A 27,646-nucleotide genomic window follows, 5' to 3' on the forward strand; every position below is an offset into this window, starting at 1 on the left:
AACGTTTTAATTTAATGTTTTAAATTTTGTTTCATATTTTAATAAATACGGCCGGGGGGTAACTCCCCCCCCGCCTTTCAAAAGCTCAAACCAGTGTCTGTCTCCTCCCCTTGGGGAATTGGTGTTGGGAGGGGGTGGCGGGCATCCCGGCCATATGGAAAGGGAAGACCACTCGGTCCCCCCGAACGTATGGATGGGTGCCCCGATCCCCCCGGGAAACCATTTTGGGCGGGGGGCGTGGTTCGGCTGGTATGCCCAAAGCGGCGTAGCCGGAGCACGCCCTTCCCGCCCAGAAGGGGTTGTCCTAGACACCCACCCGGAAGACCGCGCCCCGTGGGCGTACCTGAGGAGGGTCCCCGCTAAGCATGGGCGGAAAATCCGTTTCGCTCGCGGATTTTGCGGATTTTCGGTAAATTCGCAATCCGCAAGATTCGCGAATCTCCCGCAAAATCCGCAAATCCGCGAGCAGCGGATTTTATGGCTTGCTCGCACTGTTCGCGTGAGTTCGCGGCTTCCCAGTACAACTTCGCGCCCCGCGAATAAGCGCAAAATTGCAGAAATACGATCTGAGCAAAACTGAAACTACTTACCAGGTTCAAAAGTTCAGGCTCATCATTAGTAGCCATTTCCTGTAGTGCTTCCTGAGAGGCCCCTCCAGAGTTCAGTTGCCAGTTGCAACTATTATGTGACCCTGCTCTGAACCTCAGAATAGTTACACATATGCCACAAAGGTCCTGAATTACAGCTAAGGGAGACAAGCAGGAGCCAGGCTGGAAGTTCAAATCCATTAATCAGCCCCTAATTCATTATTGTCAGTTGGGGCAGGGCAGGTGTTGTAACTAATTTTGCAACAATGAAAGCACTTAGCAAGTGCAAAAGATCACTAATCAGGAAGCACTAAGGAAGCAGGTGCAAGCTAAAAAAATATTCTGTGACACATTAATCAGCCCCAAATTAATTCAGGTCACTTGAGGCAGGGAAGGTGTGCTTGCTTTGCCACAATAATGTACACTGACTGGACAACCAGAGGGTGCTGTGATGAAACAGAGGGTGGCATGGGTGGGCCAGAGGGTGGCATGAGTAGTCAGAGAGTGGCAGTGGTGACAGAGAGTGGCAGTGATGAAGAAGAGTGTCCCAAACAGGCTGGAAACGTAGAAACAACAAGTTCGCGAAACTTGCGACCCGACAGGTAAGTTCGCGTTTGCGAAATTGTACAAAACCCTCGCGAACTGGCAGAAACCCGCGCGAACACACAAAAAAAAAATCCGCAAATTCGCGAGAATTCGCGGATTTTGCGAATTGCGAGTTCGCAAATCCGCAAAATTCGCGAACGCGAGATTCGCAAAATTCACCCATGCTTAGTCCCCGCCCTCCCGCAGATGGATAAAAGAGCGGGAATCCAAAGAAGCGTCCTCTTGTTCCAGTGCTCTGAAGGCTGCACCACTCGTTGCTCGTGAGCCCTCGACGGAACAAGCGGCAATTTTGACCCACCCACCAGCCCCTATTGCAATGTTTTTGAATAAAGTGATTTGTTGATGATATCAGATTGTATTAAAGAGATGCAGTCAAGTTGTTTCAGCATTGAATAAATGTGTATAGGCCTTTCTTCCTTTGTAGAAAAGTAAAGGAATGTATCAAGTAATGTAATTGTCTTGTACTTTAGGACCTTTTTTCCCTTTGTAGAAATGAAAAGTTGATGAATCATCAAGCTGTTTCACGTTAGGTGAATTTTCTTCCCTTAGTAGGTAAAACAACTGTCGTATTTATTTTTGGTCGGGCGGTAATTTCAAGGTCCCTAGGGGGGGCGCCACCCAGAATGGATGGGAGCGCCCGGGGGGAGGTGGCCATTGGCCCCTCCCACGGGTAGGCGGCACCCACTACAGATGGGTCGCCTAGGGGGAGAAGGCCATAGGCCCCTCCCAGGGGGGAGACGGCTAGATGCCCCTCCTACGAATTTCCCGGGGGCCGGATATCCGCGACGGCGGAAGAGAGAGTGGGGAAGGGGGGGAGTCCACGCTGTCCTTCTTACAGATACCTCACACGGGGACTCGGACGACCTTTAAGATGGCGTCGAGTGAGATGGGGCCCCCACGACAAGGGAAGTTACAGTTGGCAACGAGGGTAAAGTCCTCTGTGCATGCGCCACTCACACCGTGAGGGCGGGAGTTTGGTAGTAGGGATCTGACACCGGTTAAGACCTTGCCGTTGGCCCTTAATGCTAGGATGTACAATTTTAATTTAGAATGTATACATTTTCAGGATGCTAGACTCGGCTAGGAAACCTTTGTATTAGAGAGCTGTTAAGGTTAGCCAAAGAACATGTCTTCATCAAAAATGTAACGAAAGTAAAATTGTACATAATTCATGAAACGTTTAAATTTAATGTTGTAAATTTTGTTTCATATTTTAATAAATACGGCCGGGGGGGTAACCCCCCGCCTTCCAAAAGCTCAAACCAGTGTCTGTCTCCTCCCCTTGGGGAATTGGTGTTGGGAGGGGGTGGCGGGCATCCCAGCCATAGGATCTTTGCTGTGTTTCTAAGATGTTATTCCAAAAACGATTTTGGGTGCAAGTCAATGGTATTTTCATTTGGCCTTTATTTATGATTGCCTCGTGCAGCCGGTGCATCACTTTACACATGGGAAATAAGTGACGCTCTTGTGGCGCAAGGTCTTCATAAATAAGGCCCTGAGTTTGTTGGTTGTTGATTTGTTTTTTGCTTTTTGATAATACTTATTATGAACATTTGCAAGATAGAGGATTTCTATTTTGTGAAATAGTGGGGGTTCAGTAGTGAAATTGAGTGCTTGTACATAGGATCTTTGCTGTGTTTCTAAAATGTTATTCCAAAAACGATTTTGGGTGCAAATCAATGGTATTTTCATTTGGCCTTTATTTATGTGCAGCCGGTGCATCACTTTAAACATGAGAAATAAGTGACGCTCTTGTGGCGCAAGGCCTTCATAAATAAGGCCCTGAGTTTGTTTGCAAATCCTTTATCTTGCAAATGTTATTTTTTGCTTTTTGATAATACTTGCTATCAGCATTTGCAAGATAAAGGATTTGTATTTTTGGAAACAGTGAGGTTCCCAAAGTGATATTGAGTGGTTGTACATAGGTTCTGCGCAGTGTTTCTTAAATGTTATTCAAAAAAACGATTTTTGGAGAAAATCAATGGTATTTACATTTGGTCCTTATTTATGATTGCCTTGTGGCACCGGTGCATCTCTTTTAACATGGGATGCACTGGTGGCGCAAGGCCTTCATAAATAAGGCCCTGAGTTGCTGTGGTATAAACTTTAATATGTTGCAAATTAGTGTTTATATTGTTTTCATTTTTTCATTACTTTGTTGTTTGCTAATAGTGGTCTTTAATGTGTTATTTTTTTCAGAACCACAGATTGAAATCAACATTTTAAAAGTAAGCAAAAATGCCATCAAGGCAAAGGAATAGAAAAAATACCATACGTAAAAAATCAAAATCATCAAAGGAAATACAAGAATCTTCTACTACAAGTACTTCAAAGAACACCAGAAAAGTACCTGGTAAGACAATTAAGTCTTTTCTTCACAATTTATGTAGATCAAAAAGTAATGTTAATGGTCATAAGAAGATCCAGAAGCAGAGAACACATTTAAAAAGGAAGGAGAGGCCCTCAAAAAATGTCTCTATTGGAGCAGGAGATAAGACTATGGATAGCAATAGAAGGTTAAATCAATTTAGGGACATTCGTAAATGAATGTTTCGCAATAGGGTAGTTTTAAATTTGCAAAAAAATGAAAAGAAAGGTAAACAGAGAGCTGCTTTTTACAAGAAAAAGAAAAGTGTAGAGAAGATTGTTGATCAGGCTTTTGAAGTTAAGAAAAAATTATTTATTTTAGTAATCAATAGAATTAGAATACTTAATAAGGCAATTGATGTTTTCAAATCGAACAGTAGATGGAAAAGAATTATTAATCTGACTAATTTTTTTAAAGTATTTTCTGGAGAATGGATGCATAGTTCAATTTCTGAGCCATTTTTTAATGAGGAGAGTTGCTTTCAAGAAAATGATTTGGTGCATGCAGTTGACACCAGTGGTCGAGCATATGAGGTGAAAGATGGTTGTGTGATGGAAAAAGAGAAACTTGTGTCTAGAGTTGCAGAAGAGGTGTTAAGTGATGAAGTTTTAGGGAGATGTACTAAGGGTCCAGTGTACACATGGAAGTGCAGTAGTATTTGTAGTGTGCGACAGGATTCAATCGATTTGCTTCGAAATTTCTTACGTACATATAGTAAGAAAAGTCTAAAACAAAAAATGACGATCTTGCAAGAGTTAGATCCTTGCAGAGTGAGAGAAAGCACAGGTTTGCATGGGCATTCACTGGCTTGTCTTTCTAGAAAAGTATGTCAGAGTGTTTTTCATCATTTTAGGATGTTAGCAGTGCACCATAATAAGGTGAGGAAATTAATGAGAAGGTTGTATTATGCAAAAAGTCCAGCACTTAAGCTTAAACAGTTAAACAGTGCTCTTTTGCATGGATCTGAAGTGGATGTGAAGACTATTTGTGAAGAAATTGAGTTTTGTTATTTCGGGAACAAAGAGGACAGTGTAGAAATGGATAGAGTAATGGATGGTAATGTTGAAGACAATGTACAGATTTCAAGTACAGAAAAGTTTGACGAGGAAATTACCAAGTTTAAGGTGAAATCAAGTGAAAGGCCTAATTTAACTTGTGTGTGTTGTCGACGGACTCATTATAAGATTCAGAGTAGGTTAGTTGATTTAAATGCAAAATGTGAATTGGAAAATAATAGTGAATGGCAGGATTTTGTAAGTTATTTGTTGATGGAGAATTCTTTTGATTTGAGTTTTGATCAGCGTATTTGTAATTATTGTTTGAAAAAATTAAATGAAAATAGAATGCCTGCTAGAGCTGCTCATAATAATCTTCAGTTGATAGATATTCCTTCTGAATTGATGGATTTAAATACTTATGAATCAATTTTGATTCAATGTGTCCATCCTTTTCAAGCTATTGTTCGCATGGAGCCTAAGATAGGGAAATTACCTCCTACAGATTTACAAAGAGGATTAAAGGGAAGAGTTGTTTATTTGCCTCTAGATGTCAAGAAAAATATTTACAATTGGTATAGAAATAGTAGAAGAGGATCCTCTGGTTATTCTAGTTATTGGGGTTCCGACAAAGAGTAAGAAAATTTGGCAAGATTTAGTGGATGTTAGGAAAGTCAAAAAAGGCAACGTTGTATTTGGTCAAAAACAATGAGTACCATAAAGATGTAAGTGTTGGAGAAGAGGAAACAGCTACAGAAGAAGACAGTGATTGTTCAGTTGGCCAAATTGAAAAAGTTGATGTGTCTAGAAGTGAAGAAATATATGAACATTATACTGTTCATCCTTTGCATTCCAAAGAAGTAATGGGAAATGCAATTGACTTGTTTCAAATGAAAGCAGCAAAAGGAAGTCCCATTAGTGTATGGGAAGAAAGTTTGGAAGCTCGTTGCTTTCCACAGTTATTTCCAAAAGGTCGTGGTGGACGAAATGACGATTGACCAGTTCAAATTCCTGCAGCTGAATACCGGACTTTAAGATTATATGCTGAAGATCCAAGGTTTTGGCAATGCATTCCGTATTTGTTTCATCTACTGTATGAAAGTGATTTGTCTGGGCTTTCTTATGCAGTTATTCATATATTGAAAAGTGGAGCTCATCTGCCAAATTTTTCAGCAAGGGACTTTATGGAGAAAGTCAATCTGCAAGACAGTATTTTGGAATCTCAGCTAATCAATCTCATGGCATGTCAGCGTGGAACAAATGAGTATTGGTTCCGTTGTCATGGGGAATTGAAATGTATGCTAAGAAACTTAGGAACTCCTACATGGTTCCTTACTCCTAGCTGTGCTGAGTATGCATGGGACGACTTACTTCAATTTCTACGAGAGGCAAATGGAAACATACAAAATATAGAATTGAAAACACCTGGAGAACTCTGTTCTTTGGATCCAGTGAATGTTTGCAGATATTTTAATCATAGATTTGAAGCTATGATGTCTTTTATTACCAACAAAAAAAATTCTCCCCTTGGAGAGGTTTTGGATTTCTTTTGGAGGAAGGAATATCAAGCGAGAGGTGCTCCTCATATACATATGCTGTTATGGATTAAAGATGCACCCAAATTCAAATTAGATTCGGATGAAACAGTGATGAGTTTCATTGAACAGTATTCAACATGTGCTGTTCCAAAAACTACTGAAGAAAACAGTTTAAGGCAACAAGTTTTACGTTTTCAATCTCATCGTTGTGGAAAGTACTGTCATCGAAAATTTAAAAACAAGGAAAAGTACTACACGAAATGTCGTTTTGCGTTTCCACGACCAGTGATTTCTAAAGGAAGAGTAAATAATTTGATGTCATCTCTACGACATACTGTGACAAGGAAATCTCCCAAAAATACATATAATTTAAAAAGAAACGAAGAGTCCAAGTACATCAACGCCTACAACCCAGTGATTTTGTTCATGTGGAATGCTAACATGGATATTCAGTTCGTTGCTGACAACTCTATTGCTGTGGCTCGATATGTGGCATCTTACATCACAAAAAAAGAAAAGACAGAACTGAAGGAAATGTGGGAGGACATTTCACATGAAAAGAGTCTAAGCAAGAAATTATACAGTTTCAGTCTGAAGATGTTGTTGCATCGAGAAATTGGAGCATATGAATGTTCTGATCGGTTATCATCAGCAAGTCTCTATGCCAAATCAAGAACAATCATTTGGGTGAGTCTAGGTCTTGCTGCAACACGAAACCGAGTTTTGAAATCTGTATAAGAAATTGAATATTTGGCGGAGAAAGAACCAAACAGTACAGATATTTTGAAGACAAATATGTTGAATACATACTATCCAAATAGAAGTACTCACCTTGAGAACACTTGTTTATATGAAGTTCTGCAAAACTACAGTTATAAGAGGAACATCACAGAAGATATCAATAATGGAAAATATGCTGTCATTGGGTATGAAGGATGTCTAGTGAAGCAGAGAAAAGGCCATTTGATTAATCATCGAAAATTGAGTTGCGAAGCTCCAGACAAAAGAGAATTTTACTATTTAGCTCTTTTGCAACTCTTTAAGCCATGGCGTACAGAAGAGGAACTACTTGGAGATTTTCTGTGTTATGAAGACTCTTATAATGCAACTAAGGATACCATAGAATGTCCTGTTTTTCCAAATTATCTGCAAATCTTGAACGAAGAAATAGAGCAAGAAACCACAATTGCTGAAGAGATTGCTAGAGACAGTTCTCAAGACAGTCAGAGATCTACTTCATTGAGCCAGGATCCACTAGGAGGACCAATTATCCAAAATGAAGCTGCCACTGCCATGGATGAGGTGGAAAGAGCTATGGAACAAGCTCAAGAGGATAGAGTTAACTTAGAAGATTTGACAAAGGAACTAAACGTTGAGCAGAAAAAGATATATGACGAAGTAACAGAACAGATTGAACATGGATTCAGACATGAGAAAAAAGAGTGCTCATGTACATCATTTGAGCCTGTCCAACTTTACGTAAGTGGAGAAGCGGGAACAGGAAAAAGTTTTCTGATTAAAGCCATTTCAACTTATCTGCAGAAAAGGACTGATTCACCGCTGTCTTGTGTTGTAACTGCTCCAACTGGTCTGGCAGCAAATAACATTAAAGGGATTACTCTACATAGTTTACTGATGCTGCCAGTTGAGCATGATAATAAATTGCATTACAACAAGTTATCTGGAGATGCGTGTTCTGAAGTTTCAAGAGTCTTGAAGAAAATGAAACTTCTTATCATTGATGAAGTAAGCATGGTCTCAAATCTAATGCTTGCTTTTGTGCATTTGAGAATGCAAGAAATTCTTAGAACAGAGTATGATGTGTTATTTGGAGGAAAACACATTATTTCAACCAGTGTTTAAAATGCTCACACATGAAGATACTAGGAAGTCCCTTGGAAGCATTAGAAACGTTAATATATGGTTACATTTTAAATATGCTGAACTGCTTCAAAATATGCGACAGGCAAAGGATGAAGATTATAAAAATATTTTACAAGATGTAAGAATTGGAAAAGTAAGTGAGCTTGGGAAAGAAGCTTTACATGCTCGATTAATTTCAAATTTGTAACCAAATGAAAACATTCTGCCAGAGAATATTTTTAAAAAAATGACTGAGAAGAAATCTGGGATATGTTTGATGCCAACTCTGCAAGAATGTTCCATCTTCAACAACAAAATGTTAAAGTTAGAAAATGAAGAGATTGTAAAACTGGAAACAATAGATAAAACAGAGCATATGGGTGCAACAATTGTTTTGTCAGAAAATTTGAAAACAAAATTGGATTCATTAGAGAAAAGTATTTCTAAAACAGCTGGTTTTGAAAAGACTCTGAATGTGTGTTTAAATTGTCGTATCATTTTGAGAAGGAATTTAAATGTTGAAAGAGGTCCGGTAAATAGAGCAATGGGTTATGTTGTTGATTTTGTGAATTATAGAAATAGAGATGGAATTGAATTTTTAAAAATAAAATTTGATGGTATTGAGCAAGTACAACAAATCAGTTGTTGTTCTGCTAGATTTTTACTTGTAAAAGACTTATATGTTCGCCAAAAACAGTTTCCTGTTTGTTTGGCATATGCAGTAACAATTCATAAATCTCAAGGTTTAAGTGTAAATAGTGCTTTGGTGAACATTGGAAGATCTGTGTTTAAAGAGATTATGGCATATGTGGCGTAATCCCGAGTCAGAACATTATCAGGATTGTACTTGATTGAGTGTGATGAGACAAAGATTTGTGCAGATCTAGATTGTGTTAAAGAATACAATAGATTAAGAAGAGAGTATGCTCCACATTTGCCACAATATCCTCTGTTTGAAAAACGTGTGGTAGGCCGAAAAAGAAGAAATGAGGATAATTGCAGTGAGGTAGTAGCAAAAAGACAAAAAGTAGATGAAACTGTAATTCAAAACAGAAAGAAAAAGGATTGTGATGAAAATGTTGTTGGATTTCAGTTAGAAAATAGTTCTGGTGTCAACTGCTATGCTAATGTTGTGGTTAATGTTGTTTTTTTTCTTAAAACTTTACAAGAACAGATTGTTGAAAATCGGGATCAAAGATTGTGTGGTTTATTGAATTCTGTGTTTGAGAAATGTAGCAGTGATAGAACAAAAATAGAAAGTGTTACAGAAATTCGAAATATTTTAGGTATGTGTTCTGGTCAAGATACATTTTCACAGAACATTCAGCAGGATTGTCAGGAATTTTTAATGTATATGTTTGGTGTTTTGGAAGATGAAGGTGTAGATGTAGATAATCTTTCCAGCCTTTGTTATCAATGGCAGCATGACTGCCACAATTGTAGTTCATCAAGTAATACTAGAATAGACACTGAAAGATTTATATATTTGACTTTACCAGACTGTAAATCAGTGTCATTTAAAAATCTAGTTAAAGCAGCAGATCATAATATGGTGTGTACCCAATGTAAGTGTCCAATGCTATCCACATTATTTATACAAAGTTATGGTCAGTATATCATTTTAGTTTTCCAACGATGTAGACCTGATGGAACTAAATTGACAACTTGTATCAAACATTTTGTGGCTTCTCAGTTATCAATTTCAGGAAGAACCTTTACAACTGAAGCTATTATTTATCATGACGGTCCTTCGACAACATCAGGACATTATACATGCTACTTAAAATGTAAAAATGGTTGGACTTACTGCAATGATTCTCATTTGACTTATAAACAATGTTTGCCTTATGACTTTAGAAATTCTTACCTAGTGTTTTTAAAACCAAAGTAAGTTTTAGTAAAGGGAATTGGCCTTTGAAGATGGGAATAGTTAATAAAAGTTACTTAGTTAATCTAATGTTTAAAATTATATATCTCATATAGGTACTGTAAGTGGATCTCATAGTAAAAAATACTCATATATCTGACACAATTTGGCCGTAAGGAAAGTGTAAGGTATGATGTTCTTAGATCTTTTTTCATAGGAAGTCGATGAAATGGAAGTTATAGAGCACAGCAGACTTTTTTCCACCAAAAGGACCTTCACTATCTTCTATTTGGCTTCACGGAAAAGTTTGTGAATCAAAGATTAGTGTACATATATGAGTTGTAAGATTGTATGGTTTTTTTTAAACACAATCTTTTAGATTGTGGTTTTTTTTGCCCACTGTTATATGATGAAGAGTTTGAACTCACTAATTTAAGTGAAATTCAATATATTCTGAGAACAGCAAAAATAAACAATGTAACATATTGTAGAAGTTATTCTATAGTTTGCATTGTGTAATTTATATTGTATTCACATTGTGTCACACTCATTTTCCTTTTTCACCCTTATTTAGCTCTCTTTACTCATTTACACTGCCTTTTTTTTAACTTTGTTTCATCGCTGTTCCTTTACTCCGCTTCATTCACATCTCCTCAATCCAATTTGAACTGTCTGCATTTCCTCTCTCCCTTCCACCACTTTTTATCTTTCTCACATTCTCTCAGTACCATTGCTTTAGTTTTCTTCCCCTCTCTTTCTTTCTTTTTCTCCTTTACTCTTTTTCCTTTCGCACTCATTGTACTGCAGTTCACTCAGTCCTTCCCTTTGTTTTTCTGTGTACTTACTCTCACACTCCTTTTTCATCCATCATTCTATATTAACCTCATTCCCTTCATCCTTTCACTCTGTGACTCCCCTTTACTCTCTCTCAGTCATCTTCTATTCCTCTTTCTTATTAATAGTTCCTCATTTAGACTAGTCTCCTTTTCACTCATTTTCCTTTTCCTTTCTTATCTTTCCTGATTTCGTTTTGGTATCTCACATTCTTTTAGTATCTTACTTACCTTCAGTAATTTGTTCTCTTTCTATTTCTTTTTCCCTCTTTTTTCTCTTTCAACATTGCTTTATTTCTGTTTTTGTATCTTTCACTATTGCTTTATTTCTTAGTAAACTTTTAAAGATTTTTTACCTCTCGAACTGTTTCTTCTATTTTTAAATATATATTTTACTAATTATAACTTGTTTTTTCTTTTGTCTTTCACAGATACAAGTAAGTTTTGATTAATTATATGGTAAGTGTGTTTACAAAATGTAGTTTGTCATCACCCTTTGCTTTAACCTCACTACTTTTCTCTCACCCTACCTCACCCCTGTTTCCTTACTCTGCTTCCCTCACTTATTCTTATCCTCCATGTTTACTTCTCTTCTCCTTACTTTCCTACCTCATTCAACTTCTTTCAGTGCCCCTGCTCATCCACACTCCTTCACTTACTTTTTTTACTGGTTCACTTAGTCCCTTTCTGACACTCCTTCCTTTACTCTCTCTCTTCTTTCTCTCTGTCACTCCCCATGTCTTACCCTTATTCACTTTTATCCACCCTCTTTCACTCCTCTTTACTTACACTCACTGCTATTTTCTTTCCATCCGTCACCGCTGTTCTTTTTCTCTGGTTCCGTCACTACCTTTCATTCCTCATCCTTTACATTCCTTCCTTTTACTTTCATCACCCATTCACATTCTCCCAGAACCTCTGCTTTAGTTTTCTTCCTCTTTCTTCTCTTCTTTCGTTCCCTTATTCATTTTCCTTTTCTCAGTTACTTCCTCTTACACCTTTTCTCTGTTTTACTATCTATTACACAGTCCCTCTGTGTTTCTCCCTCTAGCTCTCTTTCTCTTTACACCACTCTCTTTGTCCCCATTCCTCATGCTCACTCTTTCATTATTTTTTTTATTTTTTTTTAAAAAGTGCGCTGACGGAATGCGCCCCGGTACGCGCACCGGAAGCGCACCAGAGTGAAATATAAAAAAAAATGAATACACTTTAAAAAAAAAATATTATATTAATATACAATATAGGGTTCATTTTTAGAAAAACATACCTTTCTCAGCTATAGACATTTGCGAAAAAATAACCTTAGAAATTCACAAAAAAATACATAGGTATGAAGCCCTATAAAAAGTTAGGAATTAGCAGTTAAAAAACCTAAGAAATTCACAGAAAAAACCAAAGGTTTCACACCAGTTATAGTTAGGAATTAGCAGTTTAAAAACCTATGAAATTCACTGAAAAAACCATAGGTTTCACACCAGTTATAGTTAGGAATTAGCATTTAAAAAACCAATTAAATTCACAGAAAAAACCATAGGTTTCACACCAGTTATAGTTAGCTGGAAATTTTACTGACATAAAACCATTGAAATTCCACGTTATAGTTAGTTGGACTCACTATAACTTGCGCATGTAATGCACTGCTGATGACGTCACATATTACATCACTCATGACATGGTCAGTGACATCACTCATGACATCACTGATGACACCATCCTTATGACAGAATGACAGACCTCCTTTCACTGTAAAGTAACCCTTGAAACATATATTCAAAAATAGAAACTAACATTTCCCAAAAAAATGGTGATACCCATACCAGTTACAACAACCAATTCAGTAATTCCACCAGCTATATACACATCCACTCATTCACCAACAGTTCTACATAGTCACTCATACATATATTCACTCATCATATGTAGTGAAACACCTATACATCCTATTTCACACCGACAGTCATCCAAAAGTTACTCACACACATAATCACACATGCAAATAACCTATTGGCATCCATTAATTTGCATATACAGCTATACACACACTACCACCTTACTTCTAAGGAAACTTACACATACTCACTCTCTTAAACAATTACTTATAGAAACACATACTTATTTAAACAGGAACTCTTACAATCTCACATATACTCACTCGACCTTTACATATACATATATAAAACATATTTATTTTTCAGAAAGGCACTCATTCACTGGATGTCATGAGTGATGTCACTGACCATGTCATGAGTGATGTAATATGTGACGTCATCAGCAGTGCATTACACGCGCAAGTTATAGTGAGTCCAACTAACTATAACGTGGAATTTCAATGGCTTTATGTCAGTAACATTTCCAGCTAACTATAATTGGTGTGAAACCTATGGTTTTTTCAGTGAATATATATATCATTTGAGGAAATGAGGACAGTTTGGCTATTGTATTGCTAATTGTGGGCCTTTCCTTTATGTGCGCCTTGCAGCAGGCTGAGCCTGATAGAGCATCGTAATTATTCCTCAGTTTTCCAAGAAAGTGGTTCACAAGCAGTTCACAGCGTTCTGCCAACAGGGGTGGGGAGGCTTCTGGTATAACAGGATTTAGGAAGAAATTTACAAATATTGTAAATTTCTTTTGAAGAGTTTGAGGCTTGCTTAATTGTTTCTGCAATATCATTAGTTCGAACTCTATGAATGGCATGCTATTATTTTTTCAGAGAGATTTTAGAGACCTGTTTTCAAGTGTTATCGTAATTAATTCTCATCGTTCACATTTTTTATATTCTCTTTTAAGGTCCTGGGACAACCACTGAATTTTATCCAGCGGTTGCATTTGTCTACTGTTTTTTAATGGTATTAACGTATCCAGATTCTTACTAATCCAGTTTTTGAGTCCTAAGTAGGATGTGGACACCTCCTTGTATTCTTTATGATTTGGAACTGATTTACGTAAGGCTAGTTCAAAGCTGGCCATTTCCAGCTTGGACCATTGACGTGTGTTCTTGTAGTAGATAGCTTTAGGAATGAGCTCCCCAATTTTTGGGATAGGGAATAGAATAATGTAAAGATCCATCCAGACCACTGACAGAGAGGATTCTACTGTCATGTTAGTGTTAATAAAAATTAATTCCAGGGTGTGACCCCAACTGTGTTTTGAAGAGCTAACCAACAGAAAGAGATGAATCACTAACAGGTCCTTTAGAAAGTTCACTGCCTGGGTACAAGCTGAATACCCAACAAGCCCTTTAAAAAATGCTAGAAAGTCTGGGCACCAATGTAGCGGAGATAAATTATGTCCGCAATGCTGTTTAACGCTGATGCAGGCACTGGGTCCGGGGGTAAACTCAAACCTCTGCTGTGTTATCTGTAATTAAAGAAATAAGGAGTCATGAGCCTGCGGGATTGCTGGGGGAGTTGGTAAGTAGACATAATATCGAATTTTAAATGTCGATGTGACAGAATATCTATGTTTTAATATCGAAGGTAATATATATCGAATTATTTAATATCGACTACAAAAATATCGTTTTTAGTATGTGTACTTTAATATCAAAGTTAAAAATATCGAATGACAAAATATCGTTGTGTTAAAATATCGTTAAAGTGTAGTTTTTAGTAATATTTGTTTATTTATGTGAATGTTTTTGTTTGTATTCAAATTTTGTAATTTTAATGTGTTTATAAAAGCTAATTTCTTATGTTTCTTTAAAATTAATATATAACTTTAGGAGCGGGATGTTGGGTTTATTGGGGATAAGGGTGGGGATTGTTTTAAAAATGTATAAATTAAAAGTAAATTTTTTTAAAATAAGTTAATTTTAGAAAATTTAAAAAAATCAATATATTTATAGAAAATATTTTAGGAGTGGGATGTTGGGTTTATAGGGGATAAGGGTGGGGAGTGTTTTAAAAATGTAGATATAATAGGTAAAATATTTAATTTATTAAAATAAAAAATAAAAATAAAAATGTTAAATTTAAAAATTGGAATAAAAAAAAATCTGGAGTGTGTTGTAGTGTTTATAGTGGATAAGGGTTGGGTTTCTTTGTAAAAAGTAGATATTATAGGTACATTTTTAATATTTTACAATTTAAAAAAAATAGGATTTTTTAAAAATAATTTGTATCGATTTGTATTGTTTATAGTGGATAAGGGTGGTGATTTTTTTTATAATTTATATTTTTTAATCCAATATTTTTAAAATTCATATAATTTAATACAGATTTTCAATTTTCAATTAATTTGTAAAAAAATGTAATTGAAAAAACATATATCTTATAATTTAGGGGTGAGTTGTGGTAGTTATAGGAGATAATGGTGGTAAGAGTTTAGGAAAAAGTTTTTATTTTTTTAATTTTTGAAAATGTTCAAAAATGTAAAGTATTTTTTGTTAATTGATTAAATTGTTTTTAAATTAAAATAGATTTTTTAAATATTTATATATATTATTTTAGTATATTATTACATTTTATTGTATATATTGGATTTGGAATTATGATTTATTTTTTATTAGTGTCCAGCAACTACCCCAAATTAATGTAGACTTGAGTGGGAATAGTAAATTATATTTAATTAGTGTCCAGCACCTACCCCAAATTAATGTAGACTGGAGTGGGAATAGTAAATTATATTTAATTAGTGTCCAGCACCTACCCAAAATTAATGAAGACTGGAGTGGGAATAGTAAATTATATTTAATTAGTGTCCAGCACCTACCCAAAATTAATGTAGATTGAAGTGGGAATAGTAAATTAATTTCAATTAGTGTCCAAGACCTACCCCAAATTAATGTAGCCTGGAGTGGGAATAGTAAATTATATTTAATTAGTGTCCAGCACATACCCCAAAATTATTGTAGACTGGACTGGGAATAGTAAATTAATTTCAATTAGTGTCCAGCACCTACCCCAAATTAATGTAGACTGGATTGGGAATAGTAAATTACTTTCAATTAGTGTCCAGCACCTACCCCAAATTAATGTAGACTGGAGTGGGAATAGTAAATTATACTTAATTAGTGTCCAGCACCTACCCAAAATTAATGTAGACTGCAGTGGGAATAGTAAATTATATTTAATTATTGTCCAGCACATACCCCAAATTAATGTACACTAGACTGGGAATAGTACATTAATTTCAATTAGTGTCCAGCACCTACCCCAAATTAATGTAGACTGGAGTGGGAATAGTAAATTAATTTCAATTAGTGTCCATCACCTACACCAAATTAATGTAGACTGGATTGGGAATAGTAAATTAATTTCAATTAGTGTCCAGCACCTACCCCAAAATTAATGTAAAATGGAGTTGGATTAGTAAATTAATTTCAATTAGTGTCCAGTACCTACTCCAAATTAATGTAGACTGGACTGGGAATAGTTAATTAATTTCAATTAGTGCCCAGCACCTTCCCCAAATTAATGTAGACTGGAGTTGAAATAGTAATTTATTTTTAATTAGTGTTCAGCACCTACCTCAAATTAATGTAGACTGGAGTAGGAATAGTAAATTATGTTTAATTACTGTCCAGCACCTACCCCAAATTAATGTAGATTGGAGTGGGAATAGTAAATTATATTTAATTAGTGTCCAGCACCTACCCCAAATTAATGTAGACTGGAGTGGGAATAGTAAATTATATTTAATTAGTGTCCAGCACCTACCCAAAATTAATGTAGACTGGAGTGGGAATAGTAAATTATATTTAATTAGTTTCCAGCACCTTCCCCAAATTAATGTAGATTGGAGTGGGAATAGTAAATAATTTCAATTAGTGCCCAGGACCTACCCCAAATTAATGAAGACCGGAGTGGGAATAGTAAATTATATTTAATTAGTGTCCAGCACATACCCCAAATTAATGTAGACTGGACTGGGAATAGTAAATTAATTTCAATTAGTGTCCAGCACCTACCCCAAATTAATGTAGACTGGATTGGGAATAGTAAATTACTTTCAATTAGTGTCCAGCACCTACCCCAAATTAATGTAGGATGGAGTGGGAATAGTAAATTATATTTAATTAGTGTCCAGCACCTACCCCAAATTAATGTAGACTGCAGTGGGAATAGTAAATTATATTTAATTCCTGTCCAGCACCTACCCCAAATTAATGTAGACTGGAGTGGGAATAGTAAATTAATTTCAATTAGTGTCCAACACCTACCCCAAATTAATGTAGAGTGGATTGGGAATAGTAAATTAATTTCAATTAGTGTCCAGCACCTACCCCAAATTAATGTAGAATGGAGTGGGAATAGTAAATTATTTCAATTATTGTCCAGCACCTACTCCAAATTAATGTAGACTGGACTGGGAATAGTAAATTAATTTCAATTAGTGTCCAGCACCTACCCCAAATTATTGTAGACTGGAGTGGGAATAGTCATTTATTTTAATTAGTGTCCAGCACCTACCTCAAATTAATGTAGACTGGGGTGGTAATAGTAAATTATATTTAATTACTGTACAGCACCTACCCCAAATTAATGTAGATTGAAGTGGGAATAGTAAATTAATTTCAATTAGTGTCCAACACCTACCCCAAATTAATGTAGACTGGAGTGGGAATAGTAAATTATATTTAATTAGTGTCCAGCACCTACCCCAAATTAGTGTAGACTGGAGTGGGAATAGTAAATTAATTTCAATTAAAGTCCAGCACCTACACCAAATTAATGTAGACTGGAGTGGGAATAGTAAATTATATTTAATTAGTGTCCAGCACCCACCCCAAATTAATGTAGACTGGATTGCGAATAGTAAATTACTTTCAATTAGTGTCCAGCACCTACCCCAAATTAATGTAGGATGGAGTGGGAATAGTAAATTATATTTAATTAGTGTCCAGCACCTACCCAGAATTAATGTAGACTGCAGTGGGAATAGTAAATTATATTTAATTCCTGTCCAGCACCTACCCCAAATTAATGTAGACTGGAGTGGGAATAGTAAATTAATTTCAATTAGTGTCCAACACCTACCCCAAATTAATGTAGACTGGATTGGGAATAGTAAATTAATTTCAATTAGTGTCCAGCACCTACCCCAAATTAATGTAGAATGGAGTGGGAATAGTAAATTATTTCAATTATTGTCCAGCACCTACTCCAAATTAATGTAGACTGGACTGGGAATAGTAAATTAATTTCAATTAGTGTCCAGCACTTACTCCAAATTAATGTAGACTGGAGTGGGAATAGTCATTTATTTTAATTAGTGTCCAGCACCTACCTCAAATTAATGTAGACTGGAGTGGTAATAGTAAATTATATTTAATTACTGTACAGCACCTATCCCAAATTAATGTAGATTGGAGTGGGAATAGTAAATTAATTTCAATTAGTGTCCAACACCTACCCCAAATTAATGTAGACTGGAGTGGGAATAGTAAATTATATGTAATTAGTGTCCAGCACCTAACCCAAATTAGTGTAGACTGGAGTGGGAATAGTAAATTAATTTCAATTAAAGTCCAGCACCTACACCAAATTAATGTAGACTGGAGTGGGAATAGTAAATTATATTTAATTAGTGTCTAGCACCCACCCCAAATTAATGTAGACTAGAGTGGGAATTGTAAATTAATTTCAATTAGTGTCCAGCACCTACCCCAATTTAATGTAGACTGGAGTGGGAATAGTCATTTATTTTAATTAGTGTCCAGCACCTACCTCAAATTAATGTAGACTGGAGTGGTAATAGTAAATTATATTTAATTACTGTACAGCACCTACCCCAAATTAATGTAGATTGGAGTGGGAATAGTAAATTAATTTCAATTAGTGTCCAACACCTACCCCAAATTAATGTAGACTGGAGTGGGAATCGTAAATTTTATTTAATTAGTGTCCAGCACCTACCCCAAATTAGTGTAGACTGGAGTGGGAATAGTAAATTAATTTCAATTAAAGTCCAGCACCTACACCAAATTAATGTAGACTGGAGTGGGAATAGTAAATTATATTTAATTAGTGTCCAGCACCCACCCCAAATTAATGCAGACTGGATTGGGAATAGTAAATTACTTTCAATTAGTGTCCAGCACCTACCCCAAATTAATGTAGGATGGAGTGGGAATAGTAAATTATATTTAATTAGTGTCCAGCACCTATCCCAAATTAATGTAGACTGCAGTGGGAATAGTAAATTATATTTAATTCCTGTCCAGCACCTACCCCAAATTAATGTAGACTGGAGTGGGAATAGTAAATTAATTTCAATTAGTGTCCAACACCTACCCCAAATTAATGTAGACTGGATTGGGAATAGTAAATTAATTTCAATTAGTTTCCAGCACCTACCCCAAATTAATGTAGAATGGAGTGGGAATAGTAAATTATTTCAATTATTGTCCAGCTCCTACTCCAAATTAATGTAGACTGGACTGGGAATAGTAAATTAATTTCAGTTAGTGTCCAGCACCTACCCCAAATTAATGTAGACTGGAGTGGGAATAGTCATTTATTTTAATTACTGTCCAGCACCTACCTCAAATTAATGTAGACTGGAGTGGTAATAGTAAATTATATTTAATTACTGTACAGCACCTACCCCAAATTAATGTAGATTGGAGTGGGAATAGTAAATTAATTTCAATTAGTGTCCAACAGCTACCCCAAATTAATGTAGACTGGAGTGGGAATAGTAAATTATATTTAATTAGTGTCCAGCACCTACCCCAAATTAGTGTAGACTGGAGTGGGAATAGTAAATTAATTTCAATTAAAGTCCAGCACCTACACCAAATTAATGTAGACTGGAGTGGGAATAGTAAATTATATTTAATTAGTGTCCAGCACCCACCCCAAATTAATGTAGACTAGAGTGGGAATTGTAAATTAATTTCAATTAGTGTCCAGCACCTACCCCAAATTAATGTAGAATGGATTGGGAATAGTAAATTAATGTCAATTAGTGTCCAGCACCTACCCCAAATAAATGTAGACTGGAGTGGGAATAGTAAATTAATTTCAATTAGTGACCAGCACCCACCCCAAAATAATGTAGACTGGAGTGGGAGTAGTAAATTTTATTTAATTAGTGTCCAGCACCTACCCCAAATTAATGTAGACTGGAGTGGAAATAGTAAATTCATTTCAATTACTGTCCATCACCTACCCCAAATTAATGTAGACTGGAGTGGGAATAGTTCAATAATTTTAATTAGTGTCCATCGCATACCCCAAATTAATGTAGACTGGAGTGGGAATAGTAAATTACAATTAATTAGTGCCCAGCACCTACCCCAAATTAATGTAGATTGGAGTGGGAATAGTACATTATTTATGTCAATAAATACATTTTATACAATTTTTGTAGAGTTGGAATATTTTTTTTTTTAATTAACATGACAAAAATGAACCAAAAAATATTAGTATTACATTTTTATTTCATACAAATATATTGAGTCATATATTTGGCAAAATATTATATGGTAATTTTATATTTTTAAATTGTTATTGAAATTGTAAATTTTATCAAAAAAACATATTTAATATAGATGTAAGTATTGAATATAAATTATAAAAAAAGTAAATTTTTTCACATATTATATACAATTTTTATATTGTTATACATGTTGGTTGTACATAGTATTTTAAAATTAATATTAATATAAAAAATATTAATATTATTTTTTAGCTATATATTTAAATGAAGAAAACATTTTAACAAAGGTTTATTAATTTATGAATTATAATAATAAATATTATGTATTTTATAATATTTATTATAATTTTACAAAATCTTACAAAATATATAGATTTTGTTAAGAATTTTAATACAAGTAAAAAATAACACATTTTTTTGACATAGTATAGTATTGAATTTTTATTCTGTATAGGTACATTTTAATAGATTACATAGTATGTTTGTAATGTTAATCTTTTTCTTTAATTTTTGGTCATTTATTTTGTAACCACTTTAGGTCGTTTTGTGTCATTTGGATGAAGACGAGCTTGCGGTTGGGAGACACTTCACGTCTCTGAATGTAAGGTTTGTTTTATATGTTTTAAGTGTGTTTTATATTAATTTTGATAGTAGTTTGGTACTATTTAGTGTAGTTGGAAGTAAGTTAGTTGTATTAGGCGTTTTGATATGTTATATTTACGTGTGGTGGATGTACGTATTTTTAGCGTTGTTTAGGTTTGTTTGTAGAGTTAGTGTTTCGATGTTTAAAGTATATTTAGGTGAAATCTAATGTTAGTATTACTGTTAGTAGGTTTTTATGTGTTGTTTTCTGTGGGTGGGAATGTATGTTTTATGTATTTTTATTGCAGGAGTTTGTGATATCGGAAGGAGTCGTTTTTTTTAAAGAAGTGTTTGTTAGTTTTATTAACTAATAGATTTTTAACACTTGTTTAAATTTTTCGGTTTTCCTGGAGTGTTTGTTCTATATTTTATAATTATTTGGTTTTTTTTGGTTTTTCGAAGGACCTTCGTTGAATGGATTATTCAGTATTGGGATAGTTGAATTTTTTCATTTTTTTTGGGCAAACTTTTTCTCAACTGTATTGTTTTGGTGAAAATGGATTCTACAGCCTTTGGGATATGCTTGGTAAGTTTTTAAAAATGTATTTATTGCGGGGAGGTAATGTTATTATGATTATTGTTATGTTTTATGTATTTCAAATATTATTAATGTGTATATATATATATTTTATAAAATATTACATTTATTGCACACATTAATTATTTTTGAGATAAATATATTATTGTTATTTACATTGTATAGTTTGTATTTTCTTAGTACTGATTTGTTATTTAGAGTAATTTAGAGTAGTGTTTTGGCTATTATGTTGAGGTATTCAATGCCTTTTGTGCTAGGGTACAACTTTACTTGTTGTTCTAGGTATTTGTGCATTTGCTTGGTTTGTTTAGATGTTTTTGGAGTTAGTTCAGTAAAGGATTGTTCCATTCGGAACTCTTGATAGCTTTGTTCCTTTTGTAGGCATTTAAAAAATGTTTCTAAACTTGGTTTAGTTCTGCCTGTTGATTGGAGGAAGGCCTTGTGCCATCCTTCAACAGCGTTGTTTGTTTTTGATCCCCCATTTTAGGTGCTTCGGTAAACGTTCCACCAGGGTATTAAGAATTTAGGATTTCTCCTGTGGCCAGATCTATGGAGTCTACCTACCCATGTGTCTGCAAAGTAGTCTAAGAGTGGACTTAGTTTAGCTTCATTTTGTTTGGAAAAGGTGCTATCTATTAAAATGCTATAGTGTTCTGCCACGTCTGTTTCTGGAACGTAAGCTAGTGCTGTTAGTTTTTTATTTGATATGCAAAAGATGAATTTGTTGCATATTATATGCTTAGGGTTGTCTTTTGTAAATGTCTCCATAGACACTGGTTAAAGTGATAATAGCAGCCTTGGATACAGGTATGGGGATGTATTTTTAAAATACTTGAAAGCATTGCTTGTTCAAAATCAAGTATTAATTTTTCAGGGAAATAGTCATTAGTCTTTTGTATGATAGTGTTTAATAATTCCATATATGTTGAATTAGTTTTCTTTGGGAGCAGTGCATAAAGTAGAGGTATGTTGCAGTTTTGATATAGGCCATGTATCGTGTATAATTGGAAAAAAGGTTTGGGACAGATGTTAAAAGTCCCATCCATCATCCAATATTGGCTTTGCTGGAGTTTTATGAGGTTAATAGCTGTGCCAAAAATGATCAGCCTTTTGTCATTTTTTTCATCGTCGTAAATGGCAAATGATCATTTTTTTAAAGTTATAATTTGGTCAGGATTTAAATTTATATTGCTATATGTTCTAGGAGGTGGAGTGGTAGTGGTAGTTGTTCTTTTAGTACTTGATATTGTTCTTTTTTCTTTTCAGGGAAACTATATTTGGCATTTGGGTAGTGGCTGTTTTAGGTATTTGGGGAATCTGTTCTTTTAAGATGACGCTTGTTGGTTTTTGGGAACCTGTACTTGCTTCTTTTATGTTTTCTAATGCTGTTCTAACTTCGATTTCTGTTACGGTTGTTGGGTGGTTGTGTTCCCTAGTATAAAGTACTGTTCCTTCCCTAGTTGTTGCCCTTCCGTAACATTTGTTGGAGTAATATTTGCGACACAAAAGGGGATGATGGACCGAGCGTTTGAGCCAATCAAACACTCACCCCCAGTCAACTGATCTGAGTTTAATCCATCACCATTCTTTAGCTCACTCAGCCACCCCAGTTTAGACATGGCCATATGCAAATCAGTCTGACCCTGTGCCTCATGGGAACAGTCCAGCCCGAACTGCCAAGCCATGTCTTCCCTGGACCGGAAACAAGCGTCCTGGGACCGGTTTCAGATTTATAATCCTCATCAGCAGGCTATCTTGAATCCAGTGGCCAAGTGAGCAAGGGACTCACGTCAGAGCATACCCTGCCAACTTTTGCAATTAACTTTCCTCGCAAATTGTTTTTCTTGGGTATAAGTGTAACCCATGTAGCAGAGTAATAGCTTTTCTTTCTGGCTGGTAACTAATTCAGCTCCTTTTGTCATTTTGTTGTTTGTTATTCAATAAGAAATATATTTTATAGTTATTTAAAATATAGCTGTATGTATTTTAAGTTAAATTTAAAAACATTTCTATAGTATATACTTACATTTTTGGAAATTCTGTCTTTGATTTTGATGTTCTTTACTGTTTAGTTGTGGCCTGTATTTTCTATGTTTTCTTGATCTGAAAGACAAAATGCCTTTATTTGTGTTAATTGTTCAGATATATTTTTTAGGTTGCAGTTACAGTTTTTGCTATAAGTTGTAGCTTAGACTTATTTTATGTTTTTATAAAAATCTTTGGACATACTTACTTTGTTGGTTGTATATTGGTTTTCTGAGTTCTATTCTCTGTTCTTTGTCAATTGAGTATTCTGTAGTGGTAGGAGAAAATAAAAAGTAGATATGCATTAGTAATTGGATCATGTTTGTTATTTTTTAAATTTTAGCAGTTAGTTTCATTTAGTTTATTTAAGTTAATTACTTTTAATCCACTGAATTTTATGTTGAATCTTGATGTTCTTGTAGGTGTAGTCGAATTTATCCACAGTATTTTCTCCTGTCATTTTTCTTTCTTGTGGTTTGTGTTTAGTGTTTAATTGTTTATATAGTGGTTAAGAGTTTGTAATTAGTTTGCTATTGGTCATTTTATATTTGCAGTGTTTTATGGGTTAGTTTGTATTTTTGAAAATATGTTTGGGTATTTACTTTCCATATAAGGCAAACGTTAATTAATATTTTGGTGTTTTAATTTTATAATATTTATTTAAATAGTTTTAGTTAAATGTTTATTGTTTTTAATGTATTTTAATTGTGAAATGTTATTATATTTATAGTTTGTTATGAGAGATGTGCATTTTTGTGTTCATTTTATTTTTAAATGTTAAAAAGTATTATTATATATTTCTAATAATGTTCGATATTGATAAAATAACCATGTCATTGTTGTTGATAATTTTGCTCTCGATATTTTTTACTTAGTGTGTATATTTTTTAGTAGTCGATATTTAAACATTTCGATATGTATGTGGCCGATTTTAGTGAGATCGATATTTATGTAGGTCGATATTGTGTATCCGATATTTTTGTATGTTTTTTCTTATTCATAGGATGTCGATATTATTGCTTTCGATATTTTTGTGTCAATATTTTTGTATGACGATATTGTGACCCTCAATATTATGTCAGTTATTCGGGGGAGTTATGTCAGAGAGCTTCTTTTACTGCGGTGTAAAAGAAGGAAAGCGCAGACAAAGGCTAAACAAATTGTGGCGTTCGAGTAGCAGCAATAAATAGTATCCACTATGCAAACATGAACCATCACAGGTGCTGCATCACTGCAGAGGTGCCAGGTGCTACTTGGAGAGACAAGGAACCATGAGAATTTGAAGCCATGAAGTTACCACTGCTATGGAGGCATACGCTTCTGGTTAAAGGGATTAGTGTTATTGGGCGAGACAAGCCATAGAGTTAACACTGCTGCTGAGGCTTGCACTTACTGATTAAAGGGATTTGCATGTGTGATGAAAACATCCTGATCAAATGAGGTTTGACCTCAAAACATGGCTGTGTGGGCTCAGGCCAAATAAGAAAAACTCACTTTTGAGTCGGTGCATTGGAGTCCTCCATCCACTAGAGCTCAGGGGAGATTCACCGGCATGTTTCAGACTGCAACACATTAGTCATTCTGCTGTGCCATGTTCGCAGACTGAGATGTAGGTGGTTAGGCAAAGGGGGAGTGTTATTGAGTCATGTGATACCTATGGGAAACGTGTTGGCTAGCTTAAAATTAGTTTCTATTTGTTGCAATGCATGCATGGTGTTTTAAAATATTGGCATAGTATTTTACATAAAAGGATTACAATGTGCCTGAGTGGTGATGGCTACATAGTCATATTTAAAATGGAATGCTGAACGTGGCTAAATATATAGTCAATATATACATAGAACAGTTAATGTGAACAGTTCTATATGTCAGTAGTCAGTACACATTGGGACCAGTAAGGATTGCATATTTATAGGGTTCATAGATTACCACATGTAAGTAGAGTGGGTAAATGATAAATTTATATGTATTACATGGAGAATACTTCAATTGAAACCCACATTAGGTCGAAGTCATTGGGTCCATAGATAGCTCAGATCAATGGACCATATATGCGAAAAACATTAGAGGTGATCATATTAATGCACAGTATACATTGGAATCATAAATAAATGCATATCTGTACGGTACAACATTTGGCCTGAAGGGGTGCTATATAAATATGTATTTGGCCTGCAGTGTTAAATGGATTAAATTTAAATGAAGACCCACATTTCATCCAAGTCATTTAGACTATGCATAGCTGTCCTGAATCTCTCAATCGTTAATGCTTCTGTTCTGTTTAGAACTGACTCAAGGGATCCTTTTCTGTAATTTCTCTGGAATATGAAGAGGACTGACCAACATATGTTGTTCTCTCTATGGTTCAGGTTTTTATACTGTTCCACCAGAGGTGACTACAGTACTGTGCATCTAATTCTCAATCTGTGTTGCAATATGCATGCTTTCACAGACTGGCCAGTGTATAGCAGGTTGCAGGGGCATTGCACACAAGATATTATGTTTTTGGTATTACAATTTGAGAACTTCTGATGGTGATGTACCTTGTCATTGAGGGTGACAGTTTCGGTGTCACTGGTAAACTGACAAGCTGCACAATTCTAGATTTGTAATGTACTGTGACCGGGGGAAGGTCTAGCATTTCATGAAGCTCTTTTTTCTGATAGCCGCTCTGACTAGGTGGTCTTGTAGGTTGCATCCCTTTCTAAAGGAGAACACAGCGTTGGGGATGCCTAAAGGGATCAGCATATTCCAGATTCTCTCTATTATGTTTCTGACCTTATTAGCTTTGGGATTGTACATAGTAACACAAGTGAAAGGTGTGCCCTACAACCATGTTTTGGGGATGAGTAATGTCTCTCTCGGTGTGAACCGGGCTCTTTTTGATGCTCTCTGTTGATTAACTTGTTTACCAAAAAACCTGCATAAGAGCAACTTAATAACATCTTCAAAATACCAACTAGTATTTGCATTCAGTAGTATGAGGCCATGTGTGATGCTCTAAGCGCTGCAGAAGGTAGTTCCACACTTGCAGCTTTAAATCTAGGGTTTGTAGCTTCCCTAACAAATCGTATTATGTAATTGTCCAGTGTTCTCAGTTATCACACTAAACACATAATTGTCTAGGTTTCCTTCCTACTACATCAGTAAAAAGTAGCTGCCTGGTCAAATTGGGCTTAGACACAAGTCAGAGATTTGCCTCCCTCAACATTATTTTTTCACTCACAACAAATCTTTTATACACAGGTGTGGTGTCAATTGTACTTTGCCACGGAATTGCACTGGTTACTGCTTTTGCTTTCATTATCCATGCTATTATCGGTATTGCTACCTAAATATTGCTACACAGTAATAGTGTGTCATTTGTCAAGCAAATCTGCAATTGTCAATTGTTCTGCCCCTGGTTCTCTTAGCACAGCATGTGTTATGTTCCTAAAACCATTACCGACTGTACAAAAGATGTACCTCAGGTTGTACCTTGACTGTAACTTTTGGCTTCAATGTGTAAGTGAGTGTATTGTGCTCCTACAGAGGCCAGCTCATCAATAATATTATACAGGGTAGTTGTAACATTAGGTGCTAGTAAGAGGATTTCACAGGTCTTTGTTTCAAAAATCCTTTAGTTCATCAGACCCTGTGTCCCAATTTGATCTTGCCTGTTTTAGCAGTAACAAAACTGATTCATCAGCCCTGCTGCTACGCTGGTGTGGATTGCAGTAGAGTGGCAAGATGCAGCATCTATTTTGAGTCTTCTGCGGTCGAATATTTCATGCGCTAGGACTGTCTGCTCCCATCAGTGATTTCAGGGACTGCATCACGGGAAACAGGCTTAGGGGATTCTGCAATAGTTTTGTACATTGGCCATGTGAGCCCCAAGAATGCCCGCTGAGTCCTTCTGCAAGATAACTCAGGCTCTCAGGTGCCACTGGTTAACCTGTTCGGGACTCTCAGCAATCATGCTCCGTTTTTCTTACGCAGAGGCCTGGAGCAATATCAAGGCTTCCCAGTTCACTGCTGACAGAATTTGTACAGATTTTCCCACACTTTCAGTTCTGCTGGTGCAGTGACTACAATTAAAACAGTCAGAGCCTCCGGGATCCAATGGAGCCATTTCAGAGAGCTGCCATCTCCCTCACAGCTTGACCCTCTTCCTCTGTACATTGTTTGTGGTTAAGAAAACAAGGTTTTTAAAATAGCAATATTGTGACATACAAGCCCAGGAAAATGTTGAACCCACCTCCTTGTTTCCATGGCTATCTTTAGAAAGATTGTTAAAATTAGTGCATTATGTTCTGTCAATGCTCTTGTAGATGTATTAGTAATAGTGGTAGCTTGACTATCACAGGTGACCCCTCAATTGCAACTGCTTCCAGATTATATATATATGCACCAGCTCACTG

This window comes from Lissotriton vulgaris, chromosome 4_1, assembly GCF_964263255.1.
Source record: "Lissotriton vulgaris chromosome 4_1, aLisVul1.2, whole genome shotgun sequence".
Lineage (NCBI taxonomy): Eukaryota > Metazoa > Chordata > Amphibia > Caudata > Salamandridae > Lissotriton > Lissotriton vulgaris.